The sequence below is a fragment of the Pseudophryne corroboree genome, chromosome 2 (assembly GCF_028390025.1).
Source record: "Pseudophryne corroboree isolate aPseCor3 chromosome 2, aPseCor3.hap2, whole genome shotgun sequence".
Lineage (NCBI taxonomy): Eukaryota > Metazoa > Chordata > Amphibia > Anura > Myobatrachidae > Pseudophryne > Pseudophryne corroboree.
Genome location: NC_086445.1, coordinates 788,812,434 through 788,834,848, shown reverse-complemented (window position 1 = coordinate 788,834,848; position 22,415 = coordinate 788,812,434). Strand labels below are relative to the sequence as shown.

Below are 22,415 nucleotides of genomic sequence, written 5' to 3'. Positions count from 1 at the left end.
GCTGAGTAGGTTTTGAGCTACTCTAAAAGTGCACATAAAAATTTTGTAGCCGCTCTGCGATCCTTTCGTTCGCACTTCTGCTAAGCTAAAATACACTCCCATAGCGTTTGCACAGCTGCTAAAAACTGCTAGCGAGCGAACTCGGAATGACCACCATAGTGCACAAGCCTTCTGCGTGTACATAAACATGGAGCATGGACACACGTCACGCAAAAAATTCACTTCATGCAGGGGGCATGCACATCACTTAACCAGCCGCTGTGCTGCCCCCAGCATCATGCACACAGCAGGTGGGAGCGATCCCTCCCCACCTTTTCTCCAGCCCACAGGTGGGACAGTTTCTGAAAAACAGGACGGTCCCACCAAAACGTGACGGTTGGCAGGAAATGCATGCGTTCATACTCATGTACATATACACACACACAATATATATATATATATATATACACACACACACACACACACACACACACACACACACACACACACACACATATATACAGTATATATATATATATAAACACATATAAGCATACATACAGTCTCACACGTATACACATGCATATATACTGTTACACACTGACAGTTACACACTTATACACATACATTCACACAGACACATGCATTCACATAGTCACACACTTATACACATATATACATTTGTCACACACAGTCAGAGACATATACACCTACCACAATCAATCACACACTTATACCCATATTATATATATACTGTAGAGTGCTCCTCTCCTCCCCCTTACCTCACTATCACACACTGACTGGGTGGGCCGTGGGCACCTGTCTGTAGCTGCTCCTACTGCCTTCTCTCCTCCCTCCTCTCACATGCTGCCTGCAGTGAAACTGAAAGCAGTGCCGTGTAGCCCCGCCCTCCGGCTCGGATTCCACCCCTCTGCCCTCTCCCTCTGCTTTCTTTGGACTTTATGCAGCTTGCGGTGCACTTTGCACTGCAGCTGCACACTGAACTGTGGGGCCCCTAGCAGCAGGGGGGCTCAGGGTAATGTACCCCCTGTGGCCCCCCCTTAATCCGGCTCTGTGTGCAGAGCTGGTTAGTGGTGTGTGACAAGCAGTTGGTAGATGTTATAAATCTGGACATACATTTGAATTACACAGCATTGGTCCTCATTGTTACCACTTAGAGATGCAGTACAGGAATACTGTAGACAGAATCAGTGGATTTCAATGGGTGGTCCTGCTAGCTAACAGGGGATGGAGAAGATAAAGGGGACATGTTGCTGAAATTGACTGCATCCAAAGACACACAGCTGTTTACACAGTATGCCATACTCAGAGAGAGAAACTGTACCTAAAATAGCGCTGGTGCAAGTTTTGATGGTACGACCAATGGAAATTAATGCACCATATCAAGATGCTGCAAGTGGGCGTCTCAGTTTAGTTGAAATCTGCTGTGACATTAGCACAAGATGCAGATGTGGCTGCTACAAAACATGCAGCCGTGGCCATGTCTGCATCAAACTCAGAATCAGGACCTAAGTGTGGTATGGTAAGAACTAGGACACGTAGGTGTAACACGTTATTAGTGTTGTATACAGAGTATAAATTTACACTCTACAGCAGGGATGGGAAAATTTCGGCTGTTGCTGAACTACACATACAGTACCAGCATGCCCTGCAACAGTTTTGCAATTTGGTCATGCTAAAAATGTTGCAGGGCATGCTGGGATGTGTAGTTCAACAACAGCTGGAGGGCCAAAGGTTCCCCATCCATACTCTACAGGGTGTTGCAGCTGGGTGTTGCTTTGCTGTCATGCACATTGATAGTTCTCCTGTGGTATCGTCGCCTGCATTGGCACCTCATGTTCAAAATACTCCATTTCAAGGTGGAGCGACCACCAGTCCTGTTTGCTGCCTTGCGCTCCTTGGTCATCTTCACCTTCACCTCATGTCTAGGAAACACTTCCTGCAGTGATCCACAACACACTTGCAATGACCTATACTGCCAGTGCCGCTACCCACACTGAAGTTTTTTTTCCCCACCTACCAAATAGCTCTTCCTAATTAGAGACATGTGCATTCACTAGGGCAACATTCTCCTCAAATAAGAAGTGGACATTTTGTCCAGATTTTGTTTTCCTTCACTCATCCTCCTCTTCTGTGTATCCACTTCCTGCACTTGGTGTCTTTATTAATACAATAAGTCTGTCAACCTTTTAGAGAGTTGAATACTTTATCTACTGTATATACTATAACACATGGCATATGTTTTTTTAAATTTTTATTTTATTTTCCCAAGTAATATAAAATGTGTGCACATTAATAATGAAAAATAAACAGCTTATCTGATTTTTAGATGCTCATTCTTAGCTCAGACCATAGGAAAGCCGTCAAGAAAGTTCAAAGGAAATATTCAGAGAGTTTGGAATGCTCCAATGTGTTTCTTGTAGAACTGATGAAATCTATACAGTAGACAATATGTATTGGAGTTGTCCATACACTTTGATACCTGTATTTCCTTTGAACTTTTACTATAGGAGTCTGGACAGGGGGTTGCAACAGAAAAGTCCATACTTTATTGTGAGTGTCTTTAGCAAAATCTGAAAAAGCTCTGGAGTTTGCATCTCTCTCCCAGGCAGCGCCAATCCTAGTTTATAGCTAATAATACAACTATAATTAGAGCTGATATGCAGTCCAGTGATGGCTGACCGCTGCTCTCTTCATCCTGACTGTCCCTAGCCAGCTCTGCCTACCACAATTTGTGAGGAGAGACGTCATAATGTCTTGTCTGTTGATCTGTCTGTGAGGAGATATCTAAGGAGGGAATTGGCTGTGGCACTGTGCCACAGTCAATAGGTACCAAAATGGCTGCCCCAGGCCCTTCCAGAGGCAGCTTAAAAAAAAAAAAGAAGAGGAACATTTTTTGTAAGGAGCTGGTGGTATAAAATTAAAAGGGGTGGGCTTAAAATGTATAAAGCGTGATAGGCATAAAATACATAAAGGAAGATGATGAGCATAAAATATTTAAGGGGAGGTGATGGACACAAAATATACTGTAAAATGTTGTGATGAGCATAAAACTTAAAATGGATTGATGGGCATCAGAATGTAACTCTCCACATTCCTCTCAGACCTCCCCACATGTCACCATTATGTCTTTAGATCCATCCTTATGGCCATGATGTGCCATAAAGCCACTCCAGAAGACCATGTGTGCCATCAAACTCTTCCATATGCACTTTATGTGCCATCAGACCCCTCCAGATGACCCTTGTGTACCATCTGACTCCTCCTGTTTTTTATGTGTCATCACTCTCCTCCACATTCCCCTTTATAAGCAGCTTCCCTTGTCTAATATCCCCTGGTGTCTAATATTGTTCTAGTGTTGGTGATAGCATTAGCACTGGTTTTAAGGATTTTTCCCCCTCACATAGAGTATTTATCATTCTATGAACCCCCATTTTGAAGTTCATCTTGAAGAAAAAATAAACACATCACCTGATCCATCCCAGCACAAAGTAGAATGGACCACTCTTCAAGCAGAGGATGATAAGTCAGGACATTGAAAAGCTTAGCTACTGCTCTGCACTTAAGGCCACATTTTTTCAGGATTGCCAGCAGGATTGAGCCAAAGACCCAGGCCAATGCTATAGTTATGAATGTAAGACTTAAGCCTAGTGTCCTCTCCACTGATTGTGCTGTTGCAGGATGGGCTACCTGACTGGGGGTCACTGAAACACCTTTTGAGTGTGCATCTGTAAAGAAGTTTCTATTAGAACACGTAGTACAAACTGACAGCTGTTCTATACATGATCAATCAATGGGGCAGATGTATTAAGCCTGGAGAAGTGATAAAGTAGTGATAAGTGGAAGGTGATAACGCACCAGCCAATCAGCTCCTAACTGTAATTTTTGAAACGATAATGATGTGCTTGTGTGTTATCACCTTCCTCTTATCACTTCTTTATCACTTCTCCAGGCTTAGTACATCTGCCCCAATGTTAGATGTAGCAAGAACATAGTTTATTCTTAATTGAGCTCATAATAATTATAATTTGATGTGTAATTAATACATTCATATTTTCCATTGCTAGATTGTGAGGCAGTAGGGTAATGGACCAAGGAAGCCAACCCATGAAAGTAAGGAACCGGCATTTCGCAGTGAAACACTTTGTCAAAGAAAGCATCCATTAAAAAATAATTTTCTCTGACGTCCTAGTGGATGCTGGGAACTCCGTAAGGACCATGGGGAATAGACGGGCTCCGCAGGAGACTGGGCACTCTAAAAGAAAGATTAGGTACTATCTGGTGTGCACTGGCTCCTCCCACTATGACCCTCCTCCAGACCTCAGTTAGATTTCTGTGCCCGGCCGAGCTGGATGCACACTAGGGGCTCTCCTGAGCTCCTAGAAAGAAAGTTTATTTTAGGTTTTTTATTTTACAGTGAGACCTGCTGGCAACAGGCTCACTGCATCGAGGGACTAAGGGGAGAAGAAGCGAACCTACCTGCTTGCAGCTAGCTTGGGCTTCTTAGGCTACTGGACACCATTAGCTCCAGAGGGATCGACCGCATGGAACTGGCCTTGGTGTTCGTTCCCGGAGCCGCGCCGCCGTCCCCCTTACAGAGCCAGAAGCAAGAAGAGGTCCGGAAAATCGGCGGCAGAAGACTTCGATCTTCACCAAGGTAGCGCACAGCACTGCAGCTGTGCGCCATTGCTCCTCATGCACACTTCACACTCCGGTCACTGAGGGTGCAGGGAGCTGGGGGGGGCGCCCTGAGGGCAATATATGACACCTTGGCTGGCAAATCTACATCATATATAGTCCTAGAGGCTATATAGATGTAAAATTACCCCTGCCAGTATTCCAGAAAAAGCGGGAGAAAGTCAGTTGAAAAAGGGGCGGGGCTTCTCCCTCAGTACACTGGCGCCATTTTCTCTTCACAGTGCAGCTGGAAGACAGCTCCCCAGGCTCTCCTGTAGTTTTCAGGCTCAAAGGGTTAAAAAGAGAGGGGGGGGGGCACAAAATTTAGGCGCAATATTGTATATACAAGCAGCTATTGGGAAAAATTCACTCAATATAGTGTTAATCCCAAAATTATATAGCGCTCTGGTGTGTGCTGGCATACTCTCTCTCTGTCTCCCCAAAGGGCTGTGTGGGGTCCTGTCCTCAGTCAGAGCATTCCCTGTGTGTGTGTGCGGTGTGTCGGTACGGCTGTGTCGACACGCTTGATGAGGAGGCTTATGTGATGGCAGAGCAGATGCCGATAAATGTGATGTCGCCCCCTGTGGGGCCGACACCAGAGTGGATGGATAGGTGGAAGGTATAAACCGACAGTGTCAACTCCTTACATAAAAGGCTGGATGACGTAACAGCTATGGGACAGCCGGCTTCTCAGCCCGCGCCTGCCCAGGCGTCTCAAAGGCCATCAGGGGCTCAAAAACGCCCGCTCCCTCAGATGGCAGACACAGATGTCGACACGGAGTCTGACTCCAGTGTCGACGAGGTTGAGACATATACACAATCCACTAGGAACATCCGTTACATGATCCCGGCAATAAAAAATGTGTTACACATTTCTGACATTAACCCAAGTACCACTAAAAAAGGGTTTTATGTTTGGGGAGAAAAAGCAGGCAGTGTTTTGTTCCCCCATCAAATGAGTGAATGAAGTGTGAAAAAGCGTGGGTTCCCCCGATAAGAAACTGGTAATTTCTAAAAAGTTACTGATGGCGTACCCTTTCCCGCCAGAGGATAAGTTACGCTGGGAGATATCCCCTAGGGTGGATAAGGCGCTCACACGTTTGTCAAAAAAGGTGGCACTGCCGTCTTAGGATACGGCCACTTTGAAGGTACCTGCTGATAAAAAGCAGGCGGCTATCCTGAAGTCTGTATTTACACACTCAGGTACTAGACTGAGACCTGCAGATAGTGCTGCTGCAGCGTGGTCTGTAACCCTGTCAAACAGGGATACTATTTTGCGAACATAAGACGTCGTCTTATATATGAGGGATGCACAGAGGGATATTTTGCCGGCTGGCATCCAGAATTAATGCAATGTCCATTCCCGACACTGGACAGGTGATGCTGACTTTAAAAGGCACATAGAGCCTTATAAGGGTGAGGAATTGTTTGGGGATGGTCTCTGGGACCTCGTATCCACAGCAACAGCTGGGAAGAAATTTTTTTACCTCAGGTTTCCTCACAGCCTAAGAAAGCACTGTATTATCAGGTACAGTCCTTTCGGCTTCAGAAAAGCAAGCGGGTCAAAGGCGCTTCCTTTCTGCACAGAGACGAGGGAAGAGGGAAAAAGCTGCACCAGTCAGCCAGTTCCCAGAATCAAAATTCTTCCCCCGCTTCCTCTGAGTCCACCGCATGACGCGGGGGCTCCACAGGCGTAGCCAGGTACGGTGGGGGGCTGCCTCAAAAATTTCAGCGATCAGTGGGCTCGCTCAAAGGTGAATCCCTGGATCCTTCAAGTAGTATCTCAGGGGTACAAGCTGGAATTCGAGGCGTATCCCCCCCGCCGTTTCCTCAAATCTGCCTTGCCGACAACTCCCTCAGGCAGGGAGGCTGTGCTAGAGGCAATTCACAAGCTGTATTCCCAGCAGGTGATAGTCAAGGTGCCCCTACTTCAACAAGGACGGGGTTACTATTCCACACTGTTTGTGGTACCGAAACTGGACGGTTCGGTGAGACCCATTTTAAATTTGAAATCCTTGAACACATACATAAAAAAATTCAAGTTCAAGATGGAATCGCTCAGGGCGGTTATTGCAAGCCTGGAGGAGGGGGATTACATGGTATCCCTGGACATCAAGGATGCTTACCTACATGTCCCCATTTACCATCCTCACCAGGAGTACCTCAGATTTGTGGTACAGGATTGCCATTACCAATTCCAAACACTGCCGTTTGGACTGTCCACGGCACCGAGGGTCTTTACCAAGGTAATGGCAGAAATGATGATACTCCTTTGAAAAAAGGGAGTTTTAATTATCCCGTACTTGGACGATCTCCTTATAAAGGCGAGGTCCAAGGAGCAGTTGTTGGTCGGAGTAGCACTATCTCGGGAAGTGCTACAACAGCACGGATGGATTCTATACATTCCAAAGTCACAGCTGGTTCCTACCACACGCCTACTGTTCCTGGGGATGGTTCTGGACACAGAACAGAAAAAAGTGTTTCTCCCGCAGGAGAAAGCCAAGGAGCTGTCATCTCTAGTCAGAGACCTCTTGAAACCAAAACAGGTATCGGTGCATCACTGCACACGAGTCCTGGGAAAAATGGTAGCTTCTTACGAAGCAAAATTCCATTCGGCAGGTTCCATGCAAGAACCTTTCAGTGGGACCTCTTGGACAAGTGGTCGGGATCGCATCTTCAGATGCATCGGCTGATAACCCTGTCTCCAAGGACCAGGGTATCTCTACTGTGGTGGCTGCAGAGTGCTCATCTTCAAGAGGGCCGCAGATTCGGCATACAGGACTGGGTCCTGGTAACCACGGATGCCAGCCTTCGAGGCTGGGGGCAGTCACACAGGGAAGAAATTTCCAAGGACTTTGGTCAAGTCAGGAGTCGTCCCTACACATAAATATTCTGGAACTGAGGGCCATTTACAATGCCCTAAGTCTGGCAAGGCCTCTGCTTCAAAACCAGCCGGTTCTGATCCAATCAGACAACATCACAGCAGTCGCCCATGTAAACCGACAAGGCGGCACAAGAAGCAGGATGGCGATGGCAGAAGCCACAAGGATTCTCCGATGGGCGGAAAATCACGTCTTAGCACTGTCAGCAGTGTTCATTCCGGGAGTGGACAACTGGGAAGCAGACTTCCTCAGCAGACACGACCTACACCCGGGAGAGTGGGGACTTCATCCAGAAGTCTTCCAACTGTTGGTAAACCGTTGGGAAAGGCCACAGGTGGACATGATGGCGTCCCGCCTAAACAAAAAACTAGATATTGCGCCAGGTCAAGGGACCCTCAGGCAATAGCTGTGGACGCTCTAGTGACACCGTGGGTGTACCAGTCGGTTTATGTATTCCCTCCTCTGCCTCTCATACCAAAGGTACTGAGAATAATAAGAAAACGAGGAGTAAGAACGATACTCGTGGTTCCAGGATGGGCCAAGAAGAGCTTGGTACCCAGAACTTCAAGAAATGATATCAGAGGACCCATGGCCTCTACCGCTCAGATAGGATCTGCTACAGCAGGGGCCCTGTCTGTTCCAAGACTTACCGTGGCTGCGTTTGACGGCATGGCGGTTGAATTACGGATCCTAAAGGAAAAGGGCATTCCGGAAGAAGTCATTCCTACGCTGATAAAAGCCAGGAAAGAAGTAACCGCAAACCATTATCACCGTATTTGGCGAAAATATGTTGCGTGGTGTGAGGCCAGGAAGGCCCCAACAGAGGAATTTCAGCTGGGTCGTTTTCTGCACTTCCTACAGTCAGGGGTGACTATGGGCCTAAAATTGGGTTCCATTAAGGTCCAGATTTCGGCTCTGTCGATTTTCTTCCAGAGAGAACTGGCTTCACTGCCTGGAGTTCAGACATTTGTAAAGGGAGTGCTACATATTCAGCCCCCTTTTGTGCCTCCTGTGGCACCTTGGGATCTCAACGTGGTGTTGAGTTTCTTATAATCACATTGGTTTGAGCCACTTAAAACTGTGGATTTGAAATATCTCACGTGGAAAGTGGTCATGTTATTGGCCTTGGCTTCGGCCAGGCGTGTGTCAGAATTGGCGGCTTTGTCATGTAAAAGCCCTTATCTGATTTTCCATATGGATAGGGCAGAATTGAGGACTCGTCCCCAGTTTCTCCCTAAGGTGGTATCAGCTTTTCACTTGAACCAACCTATTGTAGTGCCTGCGGCTACTAGGGACTTGGAAGATTCCAAGTTACTGGACGTAGTCAGGGCCTTAAAAATTTATATTTCCAGGACTGCTGGAGTCAGGAGAACTGACTCGCTTTTTATCCTGTAGGCACCCAACAAAATAGGTGCTCCTGCTTCTAAGCAGACTATTGCTCGCTGAATTTGTAGCACAATTCAGCTGGAGCATTCTGCGGCTGGATTGCCGCATCCTAAATCAGTAAAAGCCCATTCCACGAGGAAAGTGGGCTCATCTTGGGCGGCTGCCCGAGGGGTCTCGGCTTTACAATTTTGCCGAGCTGCAACTTGGTCAGGGGCAAACACGTTTGCTAAATTCTACAAAATTGATACCCTGGCTGAGGAGGACCTTGAGTTCTCTCATTCGGTGCTGCAGAGTCATCCGCACTCTCCCGCCCGTTTGGGAGCTTTGGTATAATCCCCATGGTCCTTACGGAGTTCCCAGCATCCACTAGGACGTCAGAGAAAATAAGATTTTACTCACCGGTAAATCTATTTCTCGTAGTCCGTAGTGGATGCTGGGCGCCCATCCCAAGTGCGGATTGTCTGCAATACTTGTATGTAGTTATTGCCTAACTAAGGGTTATTGTTGAGCCATCTGTTGAGAGGCTCAGTTATATTTCATACTGTTAACTGGGTGTAGTATCACGAGTTATACGGTGTGATTGGTGTGGCTGGTATGAGTCTTACCCGGGATTCAAAATCCTTCCTTATTGTGTCAGCTCTTCCGGGCACAGTATCCTAACTGAGGTCTGGAGGAGGGTCATAGTGGGAGGAGCCAGTGCACACCAGATAGTACCTAATCTTTCTTTTAGAGTGCCCAGTCTCCTGCGGAGCCCGTCTATTCCCCATGGTCCTAACGGAGTTCCCAGCATCCACTACGGACTACGAGAAATAGATTTACCGGTGAGTAAAATCTTATTATTACTGCAGTGCAAAGTGAGCATGAGGTTACTCACCAACACAAGCTGCTCATGGACCAATTAAATTTTTTATTATTTTTATATTTGATTTAGGTGTTATATTTGGGGATGTTTTCTACCAATAATCATGTGATAATCATCCATGCACAACATTGTATTCTCTCTGCTGAGACATATTCCTATGGGCATTATAGGTTGTGGTTAGGGGTGTGCACCAGGCAATTTTTCGGATTTTGTGTATTTGGTTTTGGAGCTGGATCTCCTTCATGGTTTTGATCTCGATTGGTTAGAATAACAGAATTTGGGGGTGTTTTTGTTCCTACAGTATTATTAACCTCAATAACATTGATTTCCACTCATTTCCAGACTATTCTGAACACCTCACAGCTCACAATATTGTTTTTATCCAGGAGGCCAAAAGGTTGTACCGAGGTAGCTGTACGAACCAGCAGCGGCCCTTGGATGTATATACTGGGAGGACAAAATATAAAAAAACAATGTATTTAAAAAGTAACGCATTAGGCAAGGCTCAAGATTTCAGTTCACAAAAAGATAATTAATGCAAAGAAAAATAAAAAAAGAAAATATTTTAGTTTTAATTTATTTTAATTTCAATTTATTTTAATTGAATTTATTTAATGTAATTTATTTAGAATCAAATTCTTCATTTCCTCCAAGATATCTTCTTCGATATGCAGAAAGTTAACTATATGAGTGTGGAGAGTTTATTTATATTCATTTAATTTAAACTTATCTAATTTATAATTATTAATAATGTAAATTTCAATGAATTACAATGTGGTGATAAGAAGAGTTATGAACATAGGACAATAAGTTATAATACGAATATGAGCTACAGACACCACATCCTGAAATGGATGAAGCATGTCTGGATGTATTCTGGGAGAATACAGCACAAAATATTTAAAAAAGATGTCTTTTATTTTGGATGGACTGACAGAACACCCCTAGATGGACGGAGTAGCTGCAGTCCCTGGATATATACTGGGATGACACAGCAAAAAATATTAATTTAAATAAAAATATATACACTGCTCAAAAAAATAAAGGGAACACTTAAACAACACAATGTAACTCCAAGTCAATCACACTTCTGTGAAATCAAACTGTCCACTTAGGAAGCAACACTGATTGACAATCAATTTCACATGCTGTTGTGCAAATGGAATAGACAACAGGTGGAAATTATAGGCAATTAGCAAGACACCCCCAATAAAGCAGTTGTTCTGCAGGTGGTGACCACAGACCACTTCTCAGCTCCTATGCTTTCTGGCTGATGTTTTGGTCACTTTTGAAAGCTGGCAGTGCTTTCACTCTAGTGGTAGCATGAGACGGAGTCTACAACCCACACAAGTGGCTCAGGTAGTGCAGCTCATCCAGGATGGTACATCAATGCGAGCTGTGGCAAGGTTTGCTGTGTCTGTCAGCGTAGTGTCCAGAGCATGGAGGCGCTACCAGGAGACAGGCCAGTACATCAGGAGACGTGGAGGAGGCCGTAGGAGGGCAACAACCCTGCAGCAGGACCGCTACCTCCGCCTTTGTGCAAGGAGGAACAGGAGGAGCACTGCCAAAGCCCTGCAAAATGACCTCCAGCAAGCCACAAATGTGCATGTGTCTACTCATACGATCAGAAACAGACTCCATGAGGGTGGTATGAGGGCCCGACGTCCACAGGTGGGGGTTGTGCTCACAGCCCAACACCATGCAGGACGTTTGGCATTTGCCAGAGAACACCAAGATTGGCAAATTCGCCACTGGCGCCCTGTGCTCTTCACAGATGAAAGCAGGTTCTCACTGAGCACGTGACAGAGTCTGGAGATGCCAAGGAGAACGTTCTGCTGCCTGCAACATCCTCCAGCATGACCGGTTTGGCAGTGGGTCAGTAATGGTGTGGGGTGGCATTTCTTTGGGGGGCCGCACAGCCCTCCATGTGCTCGCCAGAGGTAGCCTGACTGCCATTAGGTACCGAGATGAGATCCTCAGACCACTTGTGAGACCATATGCTGGTGCGGTTGGCCCTGGGTTCCTCCTAATGCAAGACAATGCTAGACCTCATGTGGCTGGAGTGTGTCAGCAGTTCCTCCAAGACAAAGGCATTGATGCTGTGGACTGGCCCGCCCGTTCCCCAGACCCGAATCCAATTGAGCACATCTGGGACATCATGTCTCGCTCCATCCACCAATGCCACGTTGCACCACAGACTGTCCAGGAGTTGGCGGATGCTTTAGGTCTGTGAGGAGAACCCTCATCAGGAGCATGTCCAGGCATTGTAGGGAGGTCATACAGGCACGTGAAGGCCACACACACTACTGAGCCTCATTTTGACTTGTTTTAAGGACATTACATCAAAGTTGGATCAACCTGTAGTGTGTTTTTCCACTTTAATTTTGAGTGTGACTCCAAATCCAGACCTCCATGGGTTAATAAATTTGATTTCCATTGATCATTTTTGTGTGATTTTGTTGTCAGCACATTCAACTATAGAAAGAAAAAAGGAAGAAAAAGTACTGCGCTATAAATTCAGCAGCTCCATTAGATATAGATAATATAGTTAATGTGTATATAGAGCGCTTGGTGGTATGTCACTGTCTAATGCTGAAAAAGAAAAACAGGTTTAAAACACAATGGGTTAATGGTGAACTCAAGGTGCCCTGAAATGTTTAAGCTCTTTTTCTCTGACGTCCTAGTGGATGCTGGGGACTCCGTAAGGACCATGGGGAATAGCGGCTCCGCAGGAGACTGGGCACAAAAGTAAAGCTTTAAGACTACCTGGTGTGCACTGGCTCCTCCCCCTATGACCCTCCTCCAAGCCTCAGTTAGATTTTTGTGCCAGAACGAGAAGGGTGCACACTAGGTGGCTCTCCTGAGCTGCTTAGTGAAAAGTTTAGTTTTAGGTTTTTTATTTTCAGTGAGACCTGCTGGCAACAGGCTCACTGCATCGAGGGACTAAGGGGAGAAGAAGCGAACTCACCTGCGTGCAGACTGGATTGGGCTTCTTAGGCTACTGGACACCATTAGCTCCAGAGGGATCGAACACAGGCCCAGCCATGGAGTCCGGTCCCAGAGCCGCGCCGCCGGCCCCCTTACAGAGCCAGAAGCAAGAAGAGGTCCGGAAAATCGGCGGCAGAAGACATCCTATCTTCACCAAGGTAGCGCACAGCACTGCAGCTGTGCGCCATTGCTCCTCAGCACACTTCACACTTCGGTCACTGAGGGTGCAGGGCGCTAGGGGGGGGCGCCCTGAGCAGCAATAAAAACACCTTGGCTGGTGAAAATACATCACATATAGCCCCCAGGGCTATATGGATGAATTTTAACCCCTGCCAGAATCCATAAAAAAGCAGGAGAAAAGTCCGCGAAAAAGGGGCGGAGCCTATCTCCTCAGCACACTGGCGCCATTTTCCCTCACAGCTCCGTTGGAGGGAAGCTCCCCTGGCTCTCCCCTGCAGTCACTACACTACAGAAAGGGTTAAAAAAGAGAGGGGGGCACTAATTAGGCGCAGTATTAAAAGGTGTGTGCTGGCAAACTCTCCCTCTGTCTCCCCAAAGGGCTAGTGGGGTCCTGTCCTCTATCAGAGCATTCCCTGTGTGTGTGCTGTGTGTCGGTACGTTTGTGTCGACATGTATGAGGAGGAAAATGATGTGGAGGCGGAGCAAATTGCCTGTAATAGGGATGTCACCCCCTAGGGGGTCGACACCTGAGTGGGTGAACTGTTGGAAGGAATTAACAGTGTCAGCTCTTTACAAAAGACAGTGGTTGACATGAGACAGCCGGCTACTCAGCTTGTGCCTGTCCAGACGTCTCATAGGCCGTCAGGGGCTCTAAAGCGCCCGTTACCTCAGATGGCAGATACAGACGCCGACACGGATACTGACTCCAGTGTCGACGGTGAAGAGACAAATGTGACTTCCAGTAGGGCCACACGTTACATGATTGAGGCAATGAAAAATGTTTTACACATTTCTGATAATACGAGTACCACCAAAAGGGGTATTATGTTCGGTGAGGAAAAACTACCTGTAGTTTTCCTGAATCTGAGAAATTAAATGAGGTGTGTGATGAAGCGTGGGTTTCCCCCGATAAAAACTGATAATTTCTAAAAAGTTATAGGCATTATATCCTTTCCCGCCAGAGGTTAGGGTGCGTTGGGAAACACCCCCTAGGGTGGATAAAGCGCTCACACGCTTGTCAAAACAAGGGCTCTACCCTCTCCTGAGATGGCCGCCCTTAAGGATCCTGCTGATAGAAAGCAGGAAGGGTATCCTAAAATGTATTTACACACATACTGGTGTTATACTGCGACCAGCAATCGCCTCAGCCTGGATGTGCAGTGCTGGGTTGGCGTGGTCGGATTCCCTGACTGAAAATATTGATACCCTAGATAGGGACAGTATATTATTGCCTATAGAGCATTTAAAAGATGCATTTCTATATATGCGTGATGCACAGCGGAATATTTGCCGACTGGCATCAAGAGTAAGTGCGTTGTCCATTTCTGCCAGAAGAGGGTTATGGACACGACAGTGGTCAGGTGATGCGGATTCCAAACGGCATATGGAAGTATTGCCTTATAAAGGGGAGGAGTTATTTGGGGTCGGTCTTTCAGACCTGGTGGCCACGGCAACAGCTGGGAAATCCACGTTTTTACCCCAGGTCGCCTCTCAACATGAGAAGACGCCGTATTATCAGGCGCAGTCCTTTCGTTCCCATAAAGGCAAGCGGGCAAAAGGTTCCTCATTTCTGCCCCGTGACAGAGGGAGAGGAAAAAGGCTGCAGAAATCAGCCAGTTCCCAGGAACAGAAGCCCTCTCCCGCCTCTGCCAAGCCCTCAGTATGACGCTGGGGCTTTACAAGCGGACTCAGGCACGGTGGGGGCCCGTCTCAAGAATTTCAGCACGCAGTGGGCTCACTCGCAAGTAGACCCCTGGATCCTTCAGGTGGTATCTCAGGGGTACAAATTGGCTTTACCGACGTCTCCCTCCGACAGGGAGGCAGTTTTGGAAGCCATTCACAAGCTGTATTCCCAGCAGGTGATAATCAAGGTACCCCTCCTGCAACAGGGAAAGGGGTATTATTCCACACTGTTGTGGTACCGAAGCCGGACGGCTCGGTGAGACCGATTTTAAATCTAAAATCTTTGAACACTTACATACAGAAGTTCAAATTCAAGATGGAGTCACTCAGAGCAGTGATTGCGAACCTGGAAGAAGGGGACTACATGGTGTCTCTGGACATCAAGGATGCGTACCTTCATGTCCCAATTTACCCTTCTCACCAAGGGTACCTCAGGTTTGTGGTACAGAACTGTCACTATCAGTTTCAGACGCTGCCGTTTGGATGGTCCACGGCACCCCGGGTCTTTACCAAGGTAATGGCCGAAATGATGATACTCCTTCGAAGGAAGGGAGTTTTAGTTATCCCTTACTTGGACGATCTCCTGATAAGGGTAAGATCCAGAGAACAGTTGGAGGTCGGTGTAGCACTATCTCAGGTAGTGTTGCGGCAGCACGGTTGGATTCTCAATATTCCAAAATCGCAGCTGGTTCCGACGACTCGTCTTCTGTTCCTAGGGATGATCCTGGACACAGTCCAGAAAAAGGTGTTTCTCCCGGAGGAGAAAGCCAGGGAGTTATCCGAGCTAGTCAGGAACCTCCTAAAACCGAGCCAAGTCTCAGTGCATCAATGCACAAGGGTTCTGGGAAAAATGGTGGCTTCCTACGAAGCAATCCCATTCGGCAGATTCCACGCAAGAACTTTCCAGTGGGACCTGCTGGACAAATGGTCCGGGTCGCATCTTCAGATGCATCAGCGGATAACCCTGTCACCAAGGACAAGGGTGTCCCTCCTGTGGTGGTTGCAGAGTGCTCATCTTCTAGAGGGCCGCAGATTCGGCATTCAGGACTGGGTCCTGGTGACCACGGATGCCAGCCTGCGAGGCTGGGGAGCAGTCACACAGGGAAGGAATTTCCAGGGCTTATGGTCAAGCCTGGAGACATCACTTCACATAAATATCCTGAAGCTAAGGGCCATTTACAATGCTCTAAGCTTAGCAAGACCTCTGCTTCAAGGTCAGCCGGTGTTGATCCAGTCGGACAACATCACGGCAGTCACCCACGTAAACAGACAGGGTGGCACAAGAAGCAGGAGGGCAATGGCAGAAGCTGCAAGGATTCTTCGCTGGGCGGAAAATCATGTGATAGCACTGTCAGCAGTATTCATTCCGGGAGTGGACAACTGGGAAGCAGACTTCCTCAGCAGACACGACCTCCACCCGGGAGAGTGGGGACTTCACCCAGAAGTCTTCCACATGATTATAAACCGTTGGGAAAAACTCGACAGGTATTGCGCCAGGTCAAGGGACCCTCAGGCAATAGCTGTAGACGCTCTGGTAACACCGTGGGTGTACCAGTCAGTGTATGTGTTCCCTCCTCTGCCTCTCATACCCAAGGTACTGAGAATTATAAGATGGAGAGGAGTAAGCACTATATTCGTGGCTCCGGATTGGCCAAGAAGGACTTGGTAACCGGAACTTCAAGAGATGCTCACGGAGGATCCGTGGCCTCTACCTCTAAGAAGGGACCTGCTCCAGCAAGGACCCTGTCTGTTCCAAGACTTACCGCGGCTGCGTTTGACGGCATGGCGGTTGAACGCCGGATCCTGAAGGAAAAAGGCATTCCGGATGAAGTCATCCCTATCCTGATCAAAGCCAGGAAGGATGTAACCGCAAAACATTATCACCGCATTTGGCGAAAATATGTTGCGTGGTGCGAGGCCAGTAAGGCCCGACGGAGGAATTTCAACTGGGTCGATTCCTACATTTCCTGCAAACAGGAGTGTCTATGGGCCTGAAATTGGGGTCCATTAAGGTTCAAATTTCGGCCCTGTCAATTTTCTTCCAAAAAGAACTAGCTTCAGTCCCTGAAGTTCAGACGTTTGTAAAAGGGGTACTGCATATACAGCCTCCTTTTGTGCCTCCAGTGGCCCCTTGGGATCTCAATGTAGTTTTTGGGTTCCAAAAGTCACATTTGTTTGAACCACTTAAGTCTGTGGAGTTAAAATATCTCACATGGAAAGTGGTCATGCTGTTGGCCCTGGCCTGGGCCAGGCGCGTGTCAGAATTGGCGGCTTTATCCTGTAAAAGCCCTTATCTGATTTTCCATTCGGACAGGGCGGAATTGAGGACTCGTCCTCAGTTTCTCCCTAAGGTGGTTTCAGCGTTTCACCTGAACCAACCTATTGTGGTGCCTGCGGCTACTAGGGACTTGGAGGACTCCAAGTTGCTAGACGTTGTCAGGGCCCTGAAAATATATGTTTCCAGGACGGCTGGAGTCAGAAAATCTGACTCGCTGTTTATCCTGTATGCACCCAACAAGCTGGGTGCTCCTGCTTCTAAGCAGACTATTGCTCGTTGGATTTGTAGTACAATTCAGCTTGCACATTCTGTGGCAGGCCTGCCACAGCCAAAAATCTGTAAATGCCCACTCCACAAGGAAGGTGGGCTCATCTTGGGCGGCTGCCCGAGGGGTCTCGGCTTTACAACTTTGCCGAGCAGCTACTTGGTCAGGAGCAAATACGTTTGTAAAATTCTACAAATTTGATACCCTGGCTGAGGAGGACCTGGAGTTCTCTCATTTGGTGCTGCAGAGTCATCCGCACTCTCCCGCCCGTTTGGGAGCTTTGGTATAATCCCCATGGTCCTTACGGAGTCACCAGCATCCACTAGGACGTCAGAGAAAATAAGAATTTACTTACCGATAATTCTATTTCTCGTAGTCCGTAGTGGATGCTGGGCGCCCATCCCAAGTGCGGATTGTCTGCAATACTTGTACATAGTTATTGTTACCAAAAATCGGGTTATTGCTGTAGTGAGCCATCTTTTCTAGAGGCTCCTCTGTTATCATGCTGTTAACTGGGTTTAGATCACAAGTTATACGGTGTGATTGGTGTGGCTGGTAAGAGTCTTACCCGGGATTCAAAATCCTTCCTTATTGTGTACGCTCGTCCGGGCACAGTATCCTAACTGAGGCTTGGAGGAGGGTCATAGGGGGAGGAGCCAGTGCACACCAGGTAGTCCTAAAGCTTTACTTTTGTGCCCAGTCTCCTGCGGAGCCGCTATTCCCCATGGTCCTTACGGAGTCCCCAGCATCCACTACGGACTACGAGAAATAGAATTATCGGTAAGTAAATTCTTATTTTCCTGGACGAAGTGCCGCAGTGCATGAAACGCGTCGATACACGAAAATCCCGTCACCGCGTCACCCGGAAGTGACGTTCCGCGGCGCCTCACCAACTTCCGGTTAGGAAGAAGAGACGCCGGCCGCCGCAAACAAACGGACCAGTGTGTGATCCACAGACCAGAGGACCCAGAGGTAGGATAGGGACAGTTAGTACACCTGCCGGGGACCTTGCTATTGTGCCTGAAGGGACCACATTGAGTTGGAGATCGGGACTTTCAAAATTTCAGAAAAGAGCTTAAACATTTCAGGGCACCTTGAGTTCACCATTAACCCATTGTGTTTTAAACCTGTTTTTCTTTTTCAGCATTAGACAGTGACATACCACCAAGCGCTCTATATACACATTAACTATAAGCACATTCAACTATGTAAAGAACAAAGTATTTAATAAGAATATTTCATTCATTCAGATCTAGGATGTGTTATTTTAGTGTTCCCTTTATTTTTTTGAGCAGTGTATATTATTTTTTATATCACACACTGCGGTTACAGTGTCGCACAAATGAGTCAAAAATATGTAGAAGTATTTTTATATCACACACAGGCGGTTACAGTGTCGCACAAATTAATCAGAAATATATATAATAATTACACACTGCGATTGGCTACACCGACTGCGTTGCACAATGCATTTATGAGTAGGAAATAATATACTGCGGTCTGAACGGCAGTATCACAGTACTAAAAATTGTATAGTACACTTTGGTGCAGCACAAACAAAAAAAAAGATTTTTTTTTTTTATAATTATAATTTTAGGCTTTTTGTTTTTAGCTTTTATTATTATAATTTTACACTGGGACGGAGCCCCTGGATGGACGGACAGATCACCCCTTTAAGATACAGCAGACAGAGCATCCCATTCAAATACATATTAGAAATATATTATTGACATTGACTCACGCACAGATATATTGCAGTAGTGTAAGGCAGCCGCAGTACTAGTCATCACTGAGTGCCGCACCAATAGAAATATATTTTTTGCTTTGGATCACACACAGAGAATATATAGCAGTAATGTTCGTCAGTACTGGTAGTCATCACTGAGTGACGCACCAATTGAAATATATTTTTTGCTCTGGATCATACACAGACAGGGCCGGATTAACAATGGGCCTGATGGAGCTGCAGCTCCAGGACCACTCTTCAAAACAGGCCCACTGCATCTGCATATCTCGTTACTGCTGTAGACAGGTTTTTCTTCCTTCTACTGCAGCCTTACCTGCAGCGTCCTAGGCCCCGCCCCCTTCGGTCTCAACACCCAAGACCCCCCACCCCTTGCTGTGCGCCGGTGGATTAAATGCCGCTGACGGCATATACACTTTGCCTATGAGAGCGGCGCAGTAGAAAGCTTTCCCTGGCCTCCTTGCGCCGCACACAGTCAGTGACTCCTCCCCGCCAGGTGACGTCACACAGCTCCACCACTGCGCCCGGACCCGCAACGAATGCATCCCGATTCCAAACTGGACTGACTGGCCTTTGAAGCAGCAGCTCTGTGAAGGTAGCCCAGCTGGCGAGGGCAGGTTGTCTGAGGTGAGGCATCAAACCTGTCACCTGCTAGCTGCTGCTCTGATACAGTAATGAGCAGCAGGTCAGACTGAGGCATTCTAATTCAAGATATAGGGATACAAACTATAACAGTCATAATATTTATTTACATATATAAGAATTTATAAATATGTATATAGATACACACAGTATTATGTACTGTATGTCCTAAATAAATGTTATACATTAAAAAAAAAAAAGTCTATTAGGTAGAAACAATTAAAGGGTTAAGGTCACAGAAACTATTTTAACAATTCACTACGGAGTACTCATATAGATTCCGATTTTTTATATAAATTTGTTATGATGATTTATTTTTATACACATGTTTGTTTTATGACAATCATATTCCGGTTATGCTGCAGGTGCAATACCAGATATTAGAATGTTAAAGATTTAATTTGTTATTCATATTGTTTGCGGTGCACAGGATTTCAGTTTTTGTTTAAGTTGAATCGCAGTCTGTTTGTTTATAGCGTCGTCATGACTACTTGCCTGGCAACCGAGACGGCAGGACCACGTCACAGGATGTGCGCCGGGATGCCAGACAGGAAGCCGGAGCAGCGTGGCCAGCGGCGTTTGCAACGGGACAGCGCGAGAAAGGGGGGTAAGTGTGATCTATTTAAACACTGTTGTTTGTCATGTTGGGTTATCCTGATGAAGGGGACGGGGGTCCCCGAAACGTTGATGTTCCACAATACACGCATTTGATTATTGAAAAAGTCACTGAGTGCCGCCTCTTATTGAAGCTCTATATATATATATATATATATATAATAATAAAAAAGAAGAAAATAATTGCGCAATACTTCAATTGGTTCAATGCATTTAAGATTGTCCAGTATTATCTGATCCTGCTCCTTTTTATCTTCCGCTGCTTCCTCCAGAAGAAAGCCGTACCAAGGCTTATTGGAAATACATGTAAAAACAAATGAGGAGCGCAGATGTCAATTAAAATTGTGAGCATTTAATTTGAAAGAAGTATACATATACATACATCTCAAAAAGAGATCAGCAGCGTGATGTCATCTCACACACGGCGCCTCCGGATAGCACCAGGTGGAACAGCCGCCGGTCACAGCTCATCAAAGGACGTTCTCTTCCGAGACTTTACAGGATCAGGAGCGATGTGATTACACCTAGTGTCCAATTACCACGCCAACGCGTTTCGTCACGAGGACTTCGTCAGGGGCTGTGACCGGCGGCTGTTCCACCTGGTGCTATCCGGAGGCGCCATGTGTGAGATGACATCACGCTGCTGATCTCTTTTTGAGATGTATGTATATGTATACTTCTTTCAAATTAAATGCTCACAATTTTAATTGACATCTGCGCTCCTCATTTGTTTTTACATATATATATATAAGCTGAACAAATGAAGCGGCACTCCGAGTCTGACAGAATCAAGTGTATTTCACACAAAGTGATCCAACGTTTCGGGGTCTATGCGCCCCTTTGTCAAGGTGAACAAAGGGGCGCATAGACCCCGAAACGTTGGATCACTTTGTGTGAAATACACTTGATTCTGTCAGACTCGGAGTGCCGCTTCATTTGTTCAGCTTATTCATCTTTATTTAAGAGGGCACCGGAGCATTGTAAGCTGCATGGGGGAGTGCCGGTCCTAACAGACTTGTGTGTATATATATATATATATATATATATATATATATATCCCCGCTGTGTCGGTCCCATTGTCCCTTCAGTGACCTCCTGTCACCCCTCTATTGAGCTGGCTGCATTGATCGTAGCTCAGCTCTAGTCAGGCAGCTTTAGCTCCATCTCCTGACCACACTGCCGGCTGAGCCGGCCCCATAGTCCCTTCACCCTGCAGCCGGGTAAACTTACACTGATGGTTGGGCCAGGTCACACTGCCGGCCCCCAGCCGTGCTTTCACACAAACTGGAAGCTGCTCTGACAAGTGGGCACATTAGCCAGGAGCAGCAGGGACTCACAATGTCAAGACAGCGGTGCGGACATCAGGGATTATGTCATGGGGGCTTGGGCTACCATCAATGGCCTGTGAACACATAGTGGCAGTACCTGAGGAGTGGCAGTGCAGAGTGGAGTACAAGAGCAGACGGGAAGATGGAGGTAATATCCCTATGGACAGAACAGGCAGAGGGGAAAATTCAATGCAAGACTTGGGACAGTGGGGTGGGAACAATACAAGATAGAGAGCAGGGGAGGGGGGTGGACATACAAGAAAAAGGGCAGAGAGGGGGACAATACAAAGATATAGGGGAAAGGGACAATAAAAGACATGGGGTGTGGTGGTGCTATGAACAAAACAAGATATAGAGAGCATGGGGGAAGTGACAATGCAAGACATAGAAGGCAGATGAGGAGCAGTACAATACAGGATATACAAATGGGGAGGGGCAGACAATACAATACAAGGCATACAGTTGGGGAATGGGACTGACAGCGCAATGCAGGATATGCAGATGGGGAAGGGGCGGACAGCACAATGCAGTACATACTTATGGCAGGGCAGACAGCACAATGCAGGACATACAGATGGGGGAGGGATGGACAGCACAATGCAGGATATACATATGGTGATATACGGACAGCGCAATACAGGACATACAGATGAGGGACACAGACAGTACAATGTAGGACATACAGTTAACGGGAAGCAAGCAACACAATGCAGGACATATAGCTGGAGGAGAGAGACAACACAATGTAGGACATACAGTTGGGGACGGGGTAACACAATGCAGGATATACTGTACAAATGAAGGGGGCAAAAGGCAGAGTGCAGGATATACAGCTGAGAGGTTGCACAATACAAAACATATAGTGACGAGGCTTTGGACAACAAA

The 22,415-nt window shown here is 46.8% G+C and overlaps 1 long non-coding RNA gene across 1 annotated transcript in view; it reads left to right on the top strand.

Moving 5' to 3' along the window:
• LOC135051243 (uncharacterized) overlaps positions 1-22,415 on the top strand; it is a 99,917-nt gene that overhangs the window by 25,150 nt on the left and 52,352 nt on the right. The window contains exons 2-3 of the long non-coding RNA XR_010242125.1: positions 4,068-4,113; positions 20,064-20,194. This is a non-coding gene — a long non-coding RNA (uncharacterized LOC135051243). The remainder of the gene's footprint in view (positions 1-4,067; positions 4,114-20,063; positions 20,195-22,415) is intronic.